Consider the following 20,966-nt stretch of genomic DNA (forward strand, 5'->3'; position numbering starts at 1 on the left):
TTCTTATCCCACACATACTTTACAAATTACAAAATTCAGCATATAATGTCAGGGGAAAAGATGGATGTTTGATGCAATAGAGGACATCCGGAATTTCCTGACACAAAGACCAGAACTGTACAGAGAATTCAGTCTACAAATACATAACTCAAGAATTACATAAAAAAAAAGTTAAATGAAAAGGGGAAGGATAAAATAAAACAAAACAAAACAAATGTTGGTCAAGACCATTAAATTGTATACAACCCTAAAATGGAAGATAAAACTTCTAATTATTTAGAAATTTACTTTTTTTTAGGATAATTAAAGGATAGAATATAATTTAAGAGAATGAACCTAAAGGATATAAGTATAATTGGGTCTTATCTCTCAACTGAAGAGGTCAAAGATCATATCACTGTGTTTCACACAAAAAGCCCTGAAGAAAATCAGGGGTTAACTTTAAACTTAAATGAACCATTATCCTTTGCCTTACTAAATTACCCGATGCTTAGCTCCTTGTCTAATGAGAGCTTCATAAACTGCAAGGTCCTGAGTCAGTGCCTCTGTAATTTATAATCATTTGTAAGGTTCTCAGATGAGACATCCAGAGCATCCAGAGTCTCTTTATAATCAGAGATCATTAAGATTCTTGCAGTTAATTAAATCAGGGTTTGAATTAACAAATGCTTCACTTAACAAGGTGTTAAGTACCTGGGGGTGGAGGTAAAGTGTGAAATAAAATAGGGGGGAAGGGCACAAATAGTTCAAGAAATTAATTAGATGGATTTGGATGATTCTTTGACTCCAGAGGAGGATTGTGTATACTTGAAAGATACTTGACAAGAGTGCAAGGTAAAAAATTATATATATTATATATATATTATAATTATAATTTGTTCCAATTTGAGTCAATGCTGCTTATCAAGCAATCAAGTAAACAATATGTGATGATCTTGATAAAAATATGAGCATATCAAGGAATCAAATAATCAAACTGATTAATGATACTTGATTAATAATATTAGAGTGATAAATGTCACCAAAGAAAGAGGCACAAAGATCTATAATTTTAGAGGGAAGGAAGGTAAAATGTGAATGCAGAGTAAATTCTATTCAATAGATTTAGCCCAGTGAAGGAATAAGATACATTCTCACTTGAGTTTAAAAATCTAACTTAATCTATAGGGAAGGGGGGCACTGGGGAAAGGAAAGAAACAAATAAGGGACTGATAAAAGGGAAAGGAAGGTGTAAGTGAAAATAAACTGAAACCTTGATTTTTAAAAGAAAAATCAAAGAGGAAAGGTAGTAAAATTTTGGTGAGGAGGAATAAGAGATAAATATAAATGGAGAAAGATAGCATGGAAGGACATACAAAATTAGTATCCCTAACTGCAAATGTGAATGGGATGAACTGTCCCATAAAATGGAAATGGATAGCAGAATGGATTAAAAACTAGAATCTGACAATATGTTTTTTACAAGAAGCACATCTGAAGCAGAGAGATACACAGAGGGTAAAGGTAAAAAGTTGGAGCAAAGAATATTATTCCTCAGTTGAAGCAAAAAAATCTGGGATAGTGATCCTGATCTCAGATAAAGTAAAAAGCAAGAATCAATCTCATCAAATGGGATAAGGAAGGAAACCACATCTTTTTTTTTAATTTTAATTTTTTTTTGCAAGGCTTGCCCAAGGCCACACAGCTAGGTAATTATTAAGTGTCTGAGGCCACATTTGAACTCAGTACTCCTGACTCCAGGGCCGGTGTTCTATCCATTGTGCCACCTAGCCACCCTGAAACCACATCTTCTTTAAAGGTACCATTGGTAATGAAGCTTACTAAACATGTATGCACTTAGTGGTATATCATCCAAATTCCTAGAGGAAAAGCTGAGTGAATTACAAGGAAACATAGACCGAAAAACTTTAATAATGGAAGACCTCAATCTCCCTCTCTCAGAACTAGATAAATCTAACAACAAAATAAACAAGAAGGAAATTAAGAACATGAATGAAATATTAGAAAATTTCTATATGATAGACCTTTGGAGAAAACTTAATGGGGATAGAAAAGAATATACATTTTTCTCAGCAGTACATGGGATCTACACCAAAACTAACCTTGTACTAGGCCACTAAAAAAAAAAATCTTATAATCAAATGCAGAAAGGCAGAAATAATAAATACTTAACTTTTCAGACGGTGATGTGATATGCATTACATGTAATAAAGGGTCAGGGAAAGATAAACCAAGAACTAATTGGAAATTAAATAACTTTATCTTAAATAATGGGTGGATCAAACAGCAAATAATAGAAATAATCAATAATTATATCCAAGAAATGATAATACATCAGAAGGGGTATAGCCAAGATGGTGGCATGAGAACAGCCTATCCTAGGAGCTCTCTCTAAAATATTTCCAAAAAACTTAAAATTATGACTCTAACCAAATTTTCAAGAGACAGAACCCACAGAAAGATCCAGGGAGGCAATTCTCTAGCCCAAGTTATCCTGAAGACCATGGGGAGGTTCTGTTACATGGGGTTGGAGGGGGTGGCAGAACAGCTTGGATTGCCATGCTGGAAGGAAGGAGTTCCAGACTTCTAGGAACATCCTGGGAGCACTGGCTCCTGGCAGCTTCCTGACCTGCCAACCCAGGGAATATCAAGCACAACTTGGAAGATCAGTGGGGAAACCTCTGCCAGAGTGAATGCAAAGCAAAGGCCAGAGTGGCCCTTCTCAGGGCAGCCATGGCCCTTAGTACAGCCCAGATCCCAGGAAACAGAAGCAGGCCAGAGGTATCTGGCCTGGAGCTACTTCCAGAGCACTTAGCCCATAGGAGGTAAAGGGGTGGAGGGAGACTGTTGAGGTCTCCCCTCTGTCTCTGGGACAGGACTCTAGTACTTTGCCTGTATTTAGACCTTGGTCACAGTCTGGGACTCCCCATTGCCATGCATCAGGGACTTTCCTCACAGCTCCAGGGCAGAGGAGATGGTTTGTGGTCATCCACGGACCAAAACACAGACCAGGAAAGAGTATTCAGAGCCTTGAAGTAACTGAGGTCCTTGTAGGAGGTGTCCCAATAATATTCAAAAGCTCAGGGAGCACCCCAAAATCAGGGCTCAGGCTGGGGAAATGAGTAAACAGAAAACAAGGACCCTGACCACAGAAATTACATTGATCCCATGGAGGATCAAAACAAACACTCAGAAGATGACTATCCAAGAAAAATAGGACTTGGGCTCAAACTATGACAACTCAAAAAAGATGTTGAAAATCAAGTAAGAGAGGTATAGGAAGAGAAATGAGAGCAATGTGGGAAAAACATGAAAACCAACTCAGCAGCTTGGTGAAGGAGATCCAAAAAAATTAAGAAAACAAGTTAAAAACCAGTTTGGGTCAAATGTAAAGAGCAGTTCAAAAAAGTTAACAAGCAGAAAAATATCTTAAAAAAGCATAATTGGCCAGTTGGAAAAGGAGATAAGAAAGCTCTCTGAGGAAAACAAATCCTTCAAATGTCGAATGGAGTTAAAGGAAGCTGATGACTTTGCAAGGAATCAAGTCACAATAATACAATATGAAAAGAATGAAAAAACTAGAAGAAAAATGTGAATATATCATTAAAAAAAAGACCTTGGGCGAGGCACGGAGATGGACGCGGGATTCTTCCGCGGAACAAGTGCAGAACAGGACAATAGTTTCAGCAATAAACATAAGAAGCTACTGAAGCAGTTGAAGTTTGCAGAATGTCTAGAAAAAAAGGTAGACATGAGCAAAGTAAATTTGGAGGTGATAAAACCTTGGATTACAAAACGAGTAACAGAAATTCTTGGATTTGAGGATGATGTAGTAATTGAATTCATATTCAACCAGGTGGAAGTGAAGAATCCAGATTCCAAAATGATGCAGATTAATCTGACTGGGTTCTTGAATGGAAAAAATGCTAGAGAATTTATGGGAGAGTTGTGGCCCCTGTTGTTAAGCGCACAGGAAAACATTGCTGGAATCCCTTCTGCTTTCTTGGAATTGAAGAAGGAAGAAATAAAACAAAGACAGATTGAACAAGAAAAACTGGCATCTATGAAGAAACAAGATGAAGACAAAGATAAGAGGGATAAAGAAGAAAAGGAGCGCAGCAGAGAAAAAAGGGAGCGATCCAGAAGCCCTAGAAGACACAAGTCCAGATCTCCTTCCCCTAGAAGACGAGCCTCTCCTGTCAGGCAGGAGAGAAAGCGAAGCCATTCTCGATCTCCTCATCACCGAACCAAAAGCCGAAGCCCCTCACCTGTTCTAGAAAAGAAAGAAGAGATCCCAGAACTTCCAGAACCTTCAGTGAAGGCCAAGGAACCTTCAATACAAGAGGCAACCTCTACTAGTGATATTCTGAAACCTCCCAAACCTGAACCTATACCAGAACCTAAGGAACCTTCACCAGAAAAAAAAATTCAAAAAAGGAAATGGAAAAGGAGAAAACCCGTCCGAGGTCTCGATCACGATCCAAATCGAGGTCATGAACACGTTCCCGGTCCCCTTCTCGCACTCGGCCTAGACGACGTCATAGAACACGATCAAGGTCATATTCACCTAGAAGATGCCCAAGTCCAAGAAGGCGACCGTCTCCTTGCAGGAGAACCCCACCAAGCCAAATGCCTCCTCCTCCAAGGCACAGAAGAAGTCGATCTCCTGTGAGACAAAGGCGGCGCTCTTCAGCATCTCTCTCTGGCAGTAGTTCCTCATCATCTTCATCCTGGTCCCGATCACCTCCAAAGAAGCCACTCAAAAGAATTTCCAGTCCCTCTAGAAAAACTCGTAGACTGTCTCCATCTTCAAGCCCTCCACGGCGAAGGCATCGGCCGTCTCCGCCAGCAAGCCCACCACCAAAAACCCGTCGGTCACCTACACTCCAGCAATCAAATCCTACGAGAAAAAATCATGGCTCTGTTTCTCCAGGGAGAACCTCAGGTAAAGCAACAAAACATAAAGGTACCGAAAAAAGAGAGTCACCTTCACCAGCACCAAAACCTCAGAAAGTAGAATTATCTGAATCGGAAGACAAAGGTGGCAAAATGGCAGCAGCTGATTCCGTGCAACAGAGGCGGCAGTACCGGAGACAAAACCAGCAGTCTTCTTCTGACTCTGGCTCCTCCTCCTCCTCAGAAGATGAGTGACCAAAGAGATCAAACATGAAAAATGGAGAAGTGGGAAGGCAAAGGCGTCGGTGACATTGGGTGACCCTGAGTGCCTCCCCATCACCATGGAAAGGCCAGAAGGAGTCCTCTCCTCGTAGGTGGAGAAGAAGCCCATCACCAGGTGATCCCCTTCTCCTGCCCCTCCACCCGGGCGATGGAGGTCTTCCACACCACCACCACCACCACCACGGTGCAGGACTCCCTCTCCTCCCCCACTTCGACGCTCACCTTCTCCAAGAAGATATTCTCCTCCAATACAGAGAAGATACTATCCTTCCCCGCCTCCGAAGAGAAGAACAGCTTCTCCACCACCGCCTCCCAAGGGAAGAGCGTCACCTTCCCTTCCCCCAAAGCAACGGGTCTCCTCTTGGCCACCTCGGAAGCCAAGAAGTTCCCCTGTTACAAAGAGACGTTCCCCTTCCTTATCATCTAAGCATAGGAAAGGGTCCCCCCCCCAGCCAATCCACCCGAGAAACCCAGTCTCCTGTATCAAACAAACGGCATTCACCTTCACCACGGCCTCGAGTTCCTCATACCTCTGCAAGTCCTCCCCCACTCCGAAGAGGAGCTTCATCTTCACCCCAAAGAAGGCAGTCCCCATCACCAGGCACTAGACCTATCAGGAGAGTTTCCAGAACCCTGGAACCCAGAAAAGCAAAAAAGGCTGCCTCACCAAGTCCCCAGTCTGTAAGAAGGGTCTCATCCTCCAGATCTGCTTCCAGATCTCCTGAGCCAGCAGCTAAGAAACACCAAGCACCTCCATCCCCCACCCAATCTCAGTCTCCATCCACAAACTGGTCGCCAGCAGCACCTGTCAAGAAGGCTAAAAGCTCCATGCCAAGCCCATCCCCTGCCAGGAATTCAGACCAGGAAGGTGGTGAGAAGAAAAAGAAGAAGGACAAGAAACACAAAAAGGACAAGAAGCACAAAAAACAAAAAACATAAGAAGGAGAAAGCAGCTGCTGCTACTGCTGCCGCTGTAGCATCCACCACCACATCAGCCCAAGAAGAGCCTGAAGCAGAGACAGAGCCCAGAAAGGAGACTGAGAGTGAAGCTGAAGACAACTTGGATGACCTAGAGAAACACCTTCGGGAAAAGTCGTTGAGGTCGATGAGAAAGGCGCAAGTGTCCCCACAGCCCTAGATGGGACATTCATTATAATGTACATTTGATTGGGTTTGTACTCAGATTCCATTTCACAATTGCTAAAATGTGTTTGAGCTTTAGGCTATAACATTTGTTGTCATATTGCTAGGTTGAGGTTCACCATGTACAAAAAAAGGGCATGGATTTACATTGCAAAAGGTGTCCACAGTGTACTAGTGACATTCATTGACAGCCAACATAACTTCATTTAGAGTGAAATATTTTTAAGGGGAAAACATTTTTTAAAGGGGTTTAAGTACGGCTGACAATGATCTGGTTCCTTTAAATCCTCTCAGCCCTGGCCATACACAGAGATTCTTTTAAGTTCTTGTTCAATTCTTGGCCCCCATTTAAGTTATGAGGCTTTGACCTTGAAGCTGTCCAGAAGAGAGACCACTGTTCACCAGAAGTCAACACAAAGCATTTTTAACGCCACATTCTTTCCTGTTGCTGTTGTCTCTGCTGAAGTGAATCAGGATTAGAGCTCTTAGGATGGTCCGGAAAATGAACGCATGCTGTTCGCCAGGACACTGTGGGCTAATACTGATGTAACTAGTTGATTTGGAACACTGGAATTCCATTTTTTCCTGTCTTGTTCCCCCCACCCCAATCCCCCATTTGCTTGTAAGGACAGTTATGCCCCAGAAAGGTTCCTTCAGTTACATAAAATTCTGTTTGTGAAATGACATCATTGCCCCATTCATAATTCTTGTCTTGTTAGGGTTCTTCCAATTGGTAGACTGAACTTTCAGAGCTCTTGATTTTGAGAAGTGGAAGGATCTCAATTTTGGATATTGTCATGTTTTCACTGTTTTATTTTATTTTGGGTTATTTTGGGGCTTTTTTTGTCTTTCTGTTTGTTTTTTAAAATAAAGCTATATAAAGCTTGTGGATTAAACAGAATAAATTTCTAAATTAAAAAAAAAGACCTGGAAAACAGATCCAGAAGAGACAATTTAAAAATTATTGCACTACCTGAAAGTCACGATCCAGAAAAGATCCTTGACTTCATTTTTAAAGAATTTCTACAGGAAAATTGCTCTGATATTCTAGAAGCAGAAGGCAAAATAGAGAAAGAATCCACCAATCTCCTCCTGAAATAGATCACCAAAAAACCAACCAACCAAACAAACAAACCCCAGGAATATAATGGCCAAGTTACAGAACTCCCAAGTCAAAGAAAAAATATTATAAGCAGCCAGAAGGAAACAATTCAAATATTGTAGAGTTACAGTAGGAATTACACAGGACTTAGCAGCATCCATATTAAGGGCTCATAGGGCTTGGAATACAATATTCTAGAAGGCCAAAGAGCTTGGAATGTAACCAAGAATCAAGTACCCAGCAAAACTGAACATCTTCTTCCAGGGGACAAGATGGATTTTAATTGAAACAGGGAAATTTCAAATTTTCCTGTTGAAACAAACAGAGATGAACAGAAAGTTTGATTTTCAAGTACAGGACTCAGGTGAAGCATAGAGAGGGTGGACAAGAAGGGTAAATTATGAGGGATTTAATGATGAGGAACTGTGTATATTCCTCCACAGGAAGATTATACTGATAATACTCATATAAACCTAATTTATTCAAGCAGTTAGAAGGAGCATATATGGACAAGGGACCTGAAAGTCATGGACTACCTGAAAGTCATGATAAGGCAAAGAGCCTTGACTTAATTTTTAAAGAATTTCTACAGGAAAATTGCTGGAAGGAGTTGAATTTGAAGGTATGATATATTGTAAAAATGGAATCAACAAGTGAAAAGGAAATGTACTGAAAGAAAGGGAAAGGAGAGGTAGGATATATTAAGATATTTTATGTAAAGAGTAAAGAAATAACTTTTGCAATAGCATGGAAGGGGGGGGAGGTGAAGGTGAATGAAGGAGCCTTCAATCTCAGAAATGGCTCAGAAAGGAATAACATACATACTTAAAAGGGCTTAGAAATCTAGAATAAAAAAGAAAGGAGATGAGAGAAAGGGGACAGGGAAGGGGAGGGGGAATGTAGGTGATAGAGAAGAAGGTGAATTATAGGAGAGGATAGTCAGATATAACACATTTTCTTTTTTACTTTTTGCAAGGTGGTGAGATTGGGTGGCCTATCCAGGACCACAGGGTTAGGTGGTTGCTGGGTCTCTGGGATGAAATGTGGGTTTGAGGTCTTCTGGCCTCAGGGCCAGTGCTCTGTCTGCTGCACCACTTGGCTGCCCTATAGCATGTATTTGAAGGGGGACAGAATGAAAGGAAAGAGAAAATATCATAAAAGGTAGTGGGGAGGAATGGGTGGAGGGAATTACAATCAGCAACAGTAACTGTGGAAAAATATGGAAGTAACTTCTCTGATGGACTTACAATAAAGAATGCAATTCAACCCCAGAGACAGAGCTGATGGTATTAGAACACAGATTGAAGCATATTTTTTTCTCTTTCTTTCACTTTATATCTTATGAGGATTTTTATTTTTGTGGAGGGAAGGGAGGATTATGTTTACTCTTACCACAAGACTATTTTAGTAATGTGTAAATAAATAGAAAATGTAAATTTTAAAAAAAGAAATGATAATAATGGGACTTCCTACCAAAATTTATGGGATACAGCCAAGGCAGTTTTGAGGGGGGAACTTTATATCTCTAAATGCCTATATGAATAAAATAAAGAGAAGATCAATGAATTAGGTATGCAACTAAAAAAACTAGAAAAAGAACAAATTAAAGATCCCCAATTAAATACCAAATTAGAAATTCTGAAAATCAAGGGAGAGATTTATAAAATTGAAAGCAAGAAAACCATTGATACCATAAATAAAACAAAGAGTTGGTTTTATGAAAAAGCCAATAAAATAGAGAAACCTTTGGTTAATCTGATTACAAAAAGAAGATAACCAAATTACTAGTACCAAAAATGAAAAGGGTGAGCTAACCACCAATGAAGAGGAAAGTAAAGAGATAATTTGGATCTACTTTGCCAAACTGTATGCCAATAAATTGGATAATTGGAGTGAAATAGATAAATATTTACAAAAATACAAACTGCAAAGATTAAGAGAAGAGGAAATAAATTACTTAATCTAATTTCAGAAAAAAAAAATTGAAGAAACCAACCATTAAACTCCCTAAGTGAAAGTCTTCAGGTACACATGGATTTACAAGTGAATTCTAACAAAAATTTAAGGAACAATTAATTCCTATTCTATGTAAACTATTTAAAAAATAGGAGAGGAAGAAATTCTGCCAAACTCCTTTTATGACACTAGCATGGTGCTGATACCCAAACCATGAAGAACCAAAACAGACAAATAAAATTATAGACCAATCTTCTTAATGATATTGATGCAAAAAAATCTTAAATAAAATTTTAGCAATGAGACTACAGCACATTATTACCAGGATAATACACCATGATCAGGTTGGATTTATACCAGGCAGAAGGAATGGTTCAACACTAGGAAAACAGAATCTTATTAAACATATCAGTAGCAAATCCAACAGAAATCATAAGATTATATAAATAGATGTTGAAAAAGCCTTTGATAAAATAAAATATCATTCCTATTAAAAACATTAGAAAGTTTAGGAATATAGTTACTTAAAATGATACATGGGATTTATCTAAAATCATCAACAAATAATGTAATAAATCAATATGTAATAAAATATGTAATATAATATGTGTAAAACATGCAATATATGTAATAAAATCAAGGGTGAAACAAGGATGCCCATTATCACTGTTACTATTCAATATAATATTAGAAATGCTAGCAGTAGCATAAGAGAAGAAAAAGACATTGAAGGAATCAGAACTGGCAATGAGGAAACAAAATTTTCACTCTTTGCAGATGATATAATGGCAAACCTAGAGAACCCGAGAAAATCATCTAAAAAAACTCCTTGAAACAAAAAATTAAGCAAAGTAGCAGGATATAAAAAAAAGCCCACATAAATCATCAGCATTTCTATATATGAACAACAAAGCCCAAGAACAAGAGATAGAAAGAGAAATTCCATTTAAAATAACTATAGACAACATTAAATACTTTGGAATCTACCTCCTAAGACAAATCCAGAAACTGTATGATCGCAATTATAAAGCACTTCTCAAACAAATAAAGTCAGATCTAAATAATTGGAAAAATGTCAAATGCTCATGGATAGGTCAAGTTTATATAATAAAAATGACAATTCTATTCAAATTAAATTACTTATTCAGTGCCATACCAAACTATCAAATAACTGCTTTACCCAGCTAGAAAAAATAGTAACCAAGTTCAACTGGAGCAACAAAAGGGCAAGAATAGCAAGGGAAATGATGAAAAAAATGTAAAGAAAGGTAGCCTAGCTCTACCAGATCTAAAAACTATACTATAAAGCCCCAGTCATCAACACTGCCTGGTTAAGAAATAGAGCAGTGAATCATTGGATTAGGATAGGTTCAAAAGAAACTGCAGTAAATGACTATAACAATCTATTATTTGACAAACCCAAAGACATCAGCTTCTGGCATAAGAAGTCAATATTTGACAAAAATTGTTGGGAAATAGTTTGTCAAAAATATAGGGCTAAATCTACATCTCACACCCTATACCAAAATAAGGTCAAAATGGGTACAGGACTTAGACATAAAGTGTGATACCATAGATAAATTCATAGACCAAAAAATACTCTATCTGTTCTATGGAAAGGGGATAAATTTATGGCCAAACAAGAATTGGAGCACATTATAAACTGCAAAATGAATGCTTTTGACTATATTAAATTAAAAAGGTTTTGCACTAATAAAATCAGTGCTGACAAAATTAGAAGGCAAACAGAAAGCTGGGAAGCAATCCTCACAACTAGGAGTACTGATAAAGGTCTCATTTCTAAAATATATAGAGAATTGCATCAAGTTTATACAATCCCAATTCATTCCCCAATTAATAATTGGTCAAAGGATATGAACAGTTTTCAAATGAAGAAATTAAAGCTATATATAAACATATGAAAAAATGCTCCAAATCACAATTGATTAGAGAAATGCAAATTAAAACAACAATCAGGTATCATCTCACACCAATTAGATTAGCCAAGATGAGAAAAAGGTTAGATAATCAATGTTGGAGAGGTTATGAGAGGATTGGGATATTGATTAATTGCTGGTGGAGTTGTGAACAGACCCAGCCTTTCTGGAGAGCAGTATGGAACTATGCACAAAAAGCAATAAAACTGTTCATATCCTTTGATCCAGCAATTCTAATTCTAGGTCTATATCCAGAAGAAATTATATAAAATGATGAAAGTCCTACATGTTTCAAAATATTCATAGTAGCTTTTTTTTTTTTGTAGTGGCAAAGAATTGGAAATTGAGGGGATGCCCACTAATTGGGGAATGGCTAAAAAAATCATAAATGATCAGACTCTAGAGAAGCATGGAATGAATTACAAGATCTGTTGCTGAGTGGAGGAAGTGGAACCAATCACCTTTGCTAGGGTAGCCCAATGTCCATACTAGCTTCCCAGGGCTTAAAACCTCATTTTCAGAACTGGGGTTGAGACCCTCACTGCTGCGGGAGAGGTGTAAAGACCTTAGCTGATGTGTGGTTAAAACTGTCTTCTCATCTCTCCTGCCTACACTAGGTTATACTTCCCTTTTATCCACTCGACAAACCTTTTCCTGAAGTTCCTCCAATATAACTTGCTGAAAAGTTGTTTCACTGTTTTGTTTTGCTTTTTTTTTTTTTTTTTTTTGGTGAGTTCCATCACTTTAGTATCTGTTTAGGGGCTTCATTCAAGTTGTTTTGGGAAAAACTCCACGAATTTTCTAGCTTGGAGCCTATATCTTGGCTCTGCCTCAGAAGTTCTCCAAAGTTGTTCTTAAAACAACATTGCTATTACTGTATACAATGATCTCTTGAAGATCTTTAAATGACAAATAAAGGGGCTCATATTTGGTCATGGAGATAATAGGGAGCCACTGGAGTTTGTTGAGAACAAGAATTACATGCTTTAAAAAATCAATCTAGCTTTGTTTAGGGAGTGATTTGAATCAGGGAAACTAGGTAACTGAAAATAGTAAAGCAAAGAGGTGATAAGGACATGAAATAGAATAGCTTGAGAGGAAAAAAGGAGGACTCTTTTGGAGGCAGAAATGATAAGACTTGATAACTGATTGAATGTGTAATGTGAGTAGTTGAAGATGATAAGGCTTTCTGAATCTGGTTACTTGGAAGAAATGAGGTTCCTGAAACAGAAATGGAGTTCATGAAAAAGAGTGAGCTTAAACACTAAAAAAAATGTTCCAAGCTACTTGGAATACTCTTATTATTATTATTTTTTGGCAAGGCAGTCAGGTTAAGTGACTTGCCCAAGGTCACACAGTTAGGTAATTATTAAGTATCTGATGTCAAATTTGAATTCAAGTCCTCCTAACTACAGGGTCTGTGCTTTACTGCACCACCTAGCTGCACTGGAATTAATTAAGCAGTATATCTACCACTGAGATCCATTAATTCTGAGGGTTGTCTTTATAGCTCTATCAGGTGGTATACTGGTGTGTACACAGCAAATAAATGCTTATTGAATAAATGAGTGAACTGGAGTTAAGTTTGCTATGTGGGCATTCTTCAAATATCCAAATTTGTTGTGTTGGATTTTTTCCCCCTTACCAATTTTTCTCACCAAATCCTAAAGTATGTTTTTCCTAATGTGTGCTCATTAGTTTAGAGTGTGTTTTAAGGAAATATACTGCACAAGTCTGACATTCAATTATGTTTTACTAAATTAAAATCTCTTTTCAAACATTAAAAAAGAAAATTATGTGTGTGATGCCTTTGGACCTTTCCAGAACTAAAACTTTTAAGCTTTTCTTTTCCTATTCAATGGAAATATTACAAAGAAGGAAATGTCTTTGGAGAATAGGAGGTCATGGCTTGGTCCCAAATTTCAAATAAATAAAGTGGAATACAATTACAAATTTGGATGGGGGGGATGAAGGATAGTTTGTCCAGTGTTCAATGTTCAATTGTTCAAGAAAACCAAGTTTCATTTCCTTTAATCAGCTATGATAGCTAAGAATATAAGAATGTGACATACTGACTCTATTTATTTGATCATCTTTGTAAAAAATTTCATGTTTACACTCTGTGGGTTTAGATGGGGAGATAATGGAAATTAGATATTATAAGTTCTGGGCTCCATTCTTAATCCTGCCATCAGTTTATTTTGTGACCATAAGTCCCTTCTCTGGGTCAAAATTGCCCAGATAATTGCCCAGAAATTGCAGAAATACAGATAAAGCTTGTTCCACCTATTTCAATGTTGTGAAGAACAAAGTTAACAATATAGAATTCTACAATAACATAAAGAATATTAGAATTGATATGAACACATATGGCCCAATGCATGAAAGTCCAACTTATCAGAATCTCTATATTCCTCCCTCGCATCAGAGCTCCTTATTTTATTGTGTGAACTATATTTATTATATTTATTGTGTGAACTAACACATAGGGACCTCTTTTGATGGCAGAAAGCTAAGTTCAAGGTTATATACCATTCACCGTAATGAGACTGGAGGAGGCCCTTATTGTATTAGTTTAAAAGACTCAGATAAGTTGAAGACATGGCAAGATGACTCATATTCCATTATTTAAGGACACAAGCACTGCTCCACCTTGATATATTTATTTCTTTAACAAATAATGTCCTTTTTTATTTCAGTCACCTCACTTTCCTAATGAGATCACTATGGGAATAATGGCTAGAGAGCTGGACTTGGAGCCCCAAAGACTTAAATCCTTTATTGCTATATCAAGAGTTATCTATTGAGCTATCATGATAAATGATTTATCAACTTGAACTTATGTAACTACTAAAGATCCAATGAGTCAATCCATTCCATGACGTCACTTCAATATGAACAATTCTCCAATCTTTTTCTCAAGTAATTAAGTGGTTCTTAGGCATGTACAATGTGCTAGGCATGTCAGTGGAAGACTTTATGACCTTGGACATTCACTTAACCTCTGGCTTTAGACAGCTCTCTAAGATTTTAAATTGCAGATAAGATCTCAATACCTACAAGGGAGTTCCCTCATGGGAGGGTTCCCTATTTTAATGTAATCACAAATCTAGTACTTATATTTATTAATCTTTTTTCTTGCCCCAGAGAAAAATTCATCCTTTATAACAATAAGGGAGAACAAATTCAGCAAAATAAACCAATTCAAAAAATCTCACATATGCAGTGTTCTACATTCAGTCTCCTAGAAGGTGGGAAAATGCCTTTTTATCTCTTCCTTAGAATCAAAGTTTGTCATAATTTCATAACACTAAGCTATGGTGGTGTCAAGGAATGGTGGCAGCTGTTGATATTGCTAATCTTTCCTTTATGTTATTGTAGGTATTGCATATATTGATTTTACTTCTTTTTGTGTGAATTCAAGAGTCTTCCTATACTTCTCTAATTTTTTTTTAGGTTTTTGCAAGACAAATGGGGTTAAGTGGCTTGCCCAAGGCCACACAGCTAGGTAATTATTAATTGTCTGAGACCAGATTTGAACCCAGGTCCTCCTGACTCCAGGGCCGGTGCTTTATCCACTATGCCACCTAGCTGCCCCTTCTAATTTCTTATAATACAATAATAATACAAAACATCATGTAACACAAATTGTGCTGTATCTAAACATTCCCCAATTAATGAACATCTATGTTGTTTTCAGCTCCTTTCTACCACAAAAATGTGTGAATATAAAAAACTTTGAAATTTGTAAGGTCTTTCTCTTTGCCATTGACTTCTTTGGAGTACATGTCTTGTAGTAGAATATCACAGTACATGGTTGTGAGTATCTTAGCCACTGTTTTCCCTGTCATTCCGGTTGCAACTCTCTCTGTACCCTGAAAACCAGACCAATAGAGACTAACTGGGAGGTGTTAAGCCATTCTGCTTTTGTAGTCTCCAGAATCAAACACTGCAATCTTCACTCTGGTCATTTTCTATGCTGCTGCCTTGGATGTGTCTCTGCCCTTCTAGGACTCATTTTATAACTTATTATCTAAGAACTATGATCAAATCATTACTCCCATTGAAAAAAATGCACAAATTTGAGATAATGTTTCACTCATCATCCTTCTGACTTTCCAGATTTTATTTTTCTTCCTCGGCCACCATTCCTCAATATACATAGTCTCCCCTAATTAAATGTAAACTTAATGAGATCAGAGACTACCTAAATTTTCTTAGTTCAATACTTGGTACTTAGTAAATATTTTGAAAATACTTTTAATTAATTCTACATTCATTACACATTCATCAAGAGTGCATTAGTGGGGACAGCTAGGTGGCACAGTGGATGGTGCACCAGCCCTGGAGTCAGGAGGACCTGAGTTCAAATCTGGCCTCAGACACTTAATAATTACCTAGCTGTGTGGCCTTGGGCAAGCCACTTAACTCCATTTGCCTTTAAAAAAACCTTAATAAAAAAGAGTGCATTAGTGTAGGGGCAGCTAGGTGGTGCAGTGGATAGAGTACCAGTCCTGGAGTCAGGAGGACTTGAGTTCAAATTCAGCCTCAGACACTTAATAATTACCTAGCTGTGTGATCTTGGACAAATCACTTAACCCTATTGCCTTGCAAAAACTAAAAAACTAAAAAAAAATGGACAATAATGTAGCCTATATTGCAGAATAGACAAAGCACACAACTGAACTCCTTCAATATTCCTCTCCAAATAATTGCTCAAATCAAATTCTTCATTGGATGAGCCAATAAAAGATAAAAGTGAGATATTCTTCAAAACCAAAACAACATAGGAGGTCAGAAAAAGATATCCATGACACAGTAGTGGAAGCTAGTCAAGAGTCCTCAAGAAACTCTGGGAATAGGTGGTAGCAACAGAAAAAGCAACAGTTTCAGGTCAGAAAATTATTATTGTGCTAGCACTGGACACAGGATTAAATGCTATTTTATAATTCCATTACCAATTTGAGGTCATAGTAAATGAAAGCAGGGAGAGGAACATTTCAGTCAAGAGGGTGAGAGAGAGCTCCCTGAAGGGCAGTATCACTTCTGGTCTCAAGGAATGAAAGAGCCTGAAGAACCCTATCAGTTGAAAACCCCGGGAGATCGGGGCCCTTCCTATGTAAGGAAGAAAATGAATCCCAGAACAGTAACCATACCTATTCCCAAGTCTCACCACCTTAAAAGCATTGAAAACTTCTTAACCACTAGAACTAGTTCTGGAAACAGCAGTCTGAAAAAAAGTCTAAGAGAGACTTCAATTTTTAAAATAATTTTTTGTTTATTTATTTTATATTACCAAAATAATCTTGTTGTGAGAGTAATCATAACCCCCACCCACCCACCCAAAAAGATGAGAAACCTCAAGAACAGTGAGAGAGAAAAAAAATGTGCACTTGAGTTTGTGTTCAGATTCCAATGGCTCTGTCTCTGGGATGAGTTGCTTTCCCCATCATAGCCACCAGAGAAGTTGCTTCAATATTTCTCCCACAGTTGCTATATTTCCCTCCACTCTTTTCCTCCCCACTCTCTCTCCTTTCACCCTGTCTCTACTCAAAAGTGTGTATTCTCTGAGTACCCTCTCCCACAATCTTCCCTCTCTTCTATCACCTATTCCCCCTTCTCTTCCCCCATTCCTTTTGTCTTATTTTTCTCTAGGGTAAGAGAGATTTCTATACCCTATTAAATGTGAATGTTATTTCCTCTCTGAGCCATTTCTGATAAGAATGAAGGATCACTCATTCCCCTTCACCTTCCCCCCATTCCATTCCATTGAAATATCTTCTTTCTCTTCCTCCGAGTATTTTCCTTTATCACCCACTGAGTTCATCTTTTTTACTATATTATACCATTATATTCAACTCCTTCCTGTGCCTTGTCTCTATATGCTCCTTCTAACTGCTTTTATAAATGAGATAGTTCATATGAGTTATCAGTATCTTCTTCCCATGCAGGAATACAAGCAGTTCAACACCATTAAATTCCTCATAATTAGCCCTTCTCATCCACCCCCTGAGTCCTGTACTTGAAGATCAAACTTTCTGTTCATCTCTGATTGTTTCAATAGGAAAGTTTGAAAGTCCCATTTCATTAAAAGTCCATATTTTCCCCTGAAAGAGGATGTTCAGTTTTGGGCAGTTGATTCTCGGTAGTAAACCAAGATATTTTGCCTTCCAGAATATCATATTCTTAGCCCTATGAGCCCCTAATGTAGATGCTGCCAGATCCTGTGTAATTCTGACTATAGAGCCACGGTAGTGGAATTTCTTGTTTCTGGCAGCTTTTAGTATTTTCTCTTTGACTTGGGAGTCCTGGAGTTTGGTTAAAATAGTCCTGGAAGTATTTTCAGGGGGATCTCTTCCATGAGGTGCCTGGTGAATTCCCTCAATTTCTATTTTACCCTCTGCTTCTAGGATCTCAGGGCAATTTTTCTATAGTATTTCTTGGGAAATAGAGTCTAGGCTGTTTTCCTGGTCATGACTTTCAGGTAGCCTAATAATTTTTAAGTTATCTCTTTGTGATCTGTTTTTAAGGTCAGTTGTTTTCCCAATGCTATATTCCACATTTTCTTCTAATTTTTTAATTATAGTTTTATTTCTTCTTGAGTTCTCACAGTCATCAGCTTCCTTCAGTTCCATTCTGCATTTTCTTCAGAGATATATTTAATCTCTTTTTTAGAACTAGCCAATTCTGCTTTTCAAAGTACTCTTCTCATTTGCCTTTTGTGTTGTTTTTTCCATTTTGCCTAAACTGTTTTTAATTTTTAGTTTTGTTTCGTTTTGGGTTTTTTTTTTCAGGGCAATGAGGTTAAATGGCTTGGCCAAGGCCATGCAGCTAGGTAATTACTAAGTGTCTGTGGCTGTATTTGAACTCAGGTACTCCTGACTCCAGGGCTGGTGCTCTATCCACTGCACCACCTAGCCTCCCCCTAAACTGGTTTTTATATGTTAATTTATTCAGTATTTTTTTATTTTATTCACCAAGCTCTGACTTGGTTTTCATGATTTATCTGTATCTCTTTCATTTCTCCTCCCAATTTTTCCTCTACCTCCCTTAATTGCTTTTCAAAGTCTTTTTTGTGCTCATCTATAACCTGAGCCTATTTTATATTTCTCTTGGAGGTTTTGTATATAGAAGCTTCGATTCTGTCATCTTCTGAATCTTCCTGGGACCCAAAATAATTTTCTATGGTCAGATTCTTCTTTTCTGTTGTTTACTCAATTCCTCAGCCTATGATTGATTTACCACACTTCCAAGGCTTTGGTGGGGGGAGTTTGAGACAACCTACAGGGACCTTAATTCCTCCAAGGTCTTGTGAGAGGCTCTGACTGCTCTGTTGCCTGTGTTCAGGCTCTCCCCTCTGCCCTGGAGCTGTGAGGATGGTCCCTGCTTGGCTATGGTGGTGGTGTGGGGGCCCAGACTGCAACCTGGATCTGAGTGTCTGCAAACAGCTGAGTCCTGCCCCTGGGAAAACAGAGAATCCTCTGCAGTCTCCCCCAACCCCCTTACCATCTGTGGACTGATGGTACTGGGTGGCTCTGCTGACTCCCACTGCAGGTTCTCACTGCAGGGTTCTTTGAGGACAGAGCTCCATTCCACACTCACTGTGGTGTGGCAGAGTTCTCTCACCACCTCTTCTGGCTGTCCCCGATTATCCTTAGGCCAAGAGGTCTGTAAACCACTCCCTCAGCCATAGACCCAGGTACCTGACTGTGCTGTGCTGTGGCTGTGGCTGTGGCTGCACTGCGGCTTTTTCCAACCTTTGGTCCTTGTGGAACAGACCTTTCCTGTGGAACTTCTAAGTTGTCTTGGACTGGGAAACTGTATCATTCAGTCTTTTGTGGATTCTGCCCCTCTAAATTTTGACTAGAGTCATAATTTGATGGCTTTTGGAGTTTTGTGGGGAACAAGTTTCTAGGCATTCCTGTCTTCATGCTGCCACTTCACTCCACCCTCTTGAGACCTCAATTTAACATAAATTTCAAAATTTTAACAAAGGGGTAAAATAAACAAATCACAAAAAAGAATCTGACTATAAAAAGCTACTGTGGTGACAGGGAAGATCAATATAAAAACTCAGAAAACAATGAAGATAAAGGGGGAAAAATTTGAATTAGAGACAAGCTTAAAAAGTATTCTTGAAAATAATAATTTTCAAAATTAGAGAAGTGTGGTAGAGGAAAAAATAGGTGCTTAAATGAAAACATAGGAAAAAATTAAGAGAAGACAAAAACTTGGTAAAAGAAGCACAAAAACTACTGATGAAAATAACACTTTTAAAATGGAAAATGGAAAAATGGCCAAATGGAAAAAGAGGCATAAAAGTTTCCTAATTTTTTCCTAATTTCCTAATAGAAACAATATCTTAAAAATTAGACTTGGGCAAAAGAAAAAAATTAAGAAACTATAAAATAGAAGAAAATATCTCATGGATAAATAAATAACCTGAAAAATAGATCAAGGAGAGATAACAAAAATTATTGAATAAATAAATGTAGGTAATTTTGGTCCTTCATTCTTAAAGAAGACCATGACATTAGGGAGGTGATGACATGACAAGCATGTGAACTGGATTTGTGTGAGGGGAGCTGTGTTTAGTCATGAACCTCTCTTTCTTCTCTGGAGTCATTTGGATCCAGTTTACCCAGACAATGTATTAGGATGACTAGAGATGGCCTTGGATTTAAGACAGTCAGTGTTAAGTGACTTGTCCAGGGTCATACAACTGGTAAGTATTAAGTGTCTGAGGTCAAATTTGAAGTCGGGTCCTCTTGACTCCAGGACCAGTATTCTATATACTGGGTCACCTAGATGAAAGAAGTCAAGGAGATGAATGGGTATTTCAAAGACTTAGATATGATAGAACAGAGAAAGAAAACTATAGAGAACTTATAACCAATTTCTTTAATGAATATCTTTGCAAAATTGTTTTTTAGGTTTTAGGTTTTTGCAAGGCTAATTGGGTTAAGTGGCTTGCCCAAGGCCACACAGCTAGGTAATTGATAAGTGTCTGAGGCCAGATTTGAACCTAGGTACTCCTGACTCCAGGGCAAGTACTCTGTCTACTGCGCCACCTAGTCACCTAGCAAGAAAAAATAATATATCAGAAACAGAAAAAAATCTTTTACACAATATAATAATCCCTGCTATTAAAACCTTGGAAAACACAGAAATAAATAGAACCTCGTTAAAAAGAGAAGCAGTTTTTTCCCCCTAAAACCAAGAGCAATCATTATCTGTAATGGAGATTAACTTGAAACCTTACTAATAAGATTAGGAGTGAAGCCAGGATATCCATTATCACCGCTGTTGTTCAATATGGTAAAAAAAGTGCTAGCTATAGCAATAAGACAAGAAAAAGAAATTGAAGGAATAAAAAGAGGCAATGAGGAAATAAAACTATTACTCTTTGCCTATTATAGTACAGTATACTTTGAGAACCAATTTTAAAAAAAAAGCTAGTTGAAGCAAATAGCAGCTTCAGTAAAGTTTTGGGATATAAAACAAAACAACACAAATCATCAGCATTTCTGCTTTTTACCAACTAAACCTATCAGCAAGAAATAGAACATGAAATTCCATTTAAAATAATTACAGATAATAAAACATACATGGGAGTACACCTGCCAACAGTTTTCACACGTATAAAGAAA

At 37.8% G+C, this 20,966-nt stretch overlaps 1 pseudogene; it reads left to right on the plus strand.

Moving 5' to 3' along the window:
- The first annotated feature begins 3,634 nt into the window (after positions 1–3,634).
- On the plus strand, positions 3,635–7,122 carry LOC141517012 (serine/arginine repetitive matrix protein 1-like; annotated as a pseudogene).
- The last annotated feature ends 13,844 nt before the right edge of the window (positions 7,123–20,966 follow it).

This window comes from Macrotis lagotis, chromosome 1 (assembly GCF_037893015.1).
Source record: "Macrotis lagotis isolate mMagLag1 chromosome 1, bilby.v1.9.chrom.fasta, whole genome shotgun sequence".
NCBI classification, from domain to species: Eukaryota; Metazoa; Chordata; class Mammalia; order Peramelemorphia; family Peramelidae; genus Macrotis; species Macrotis lagotis.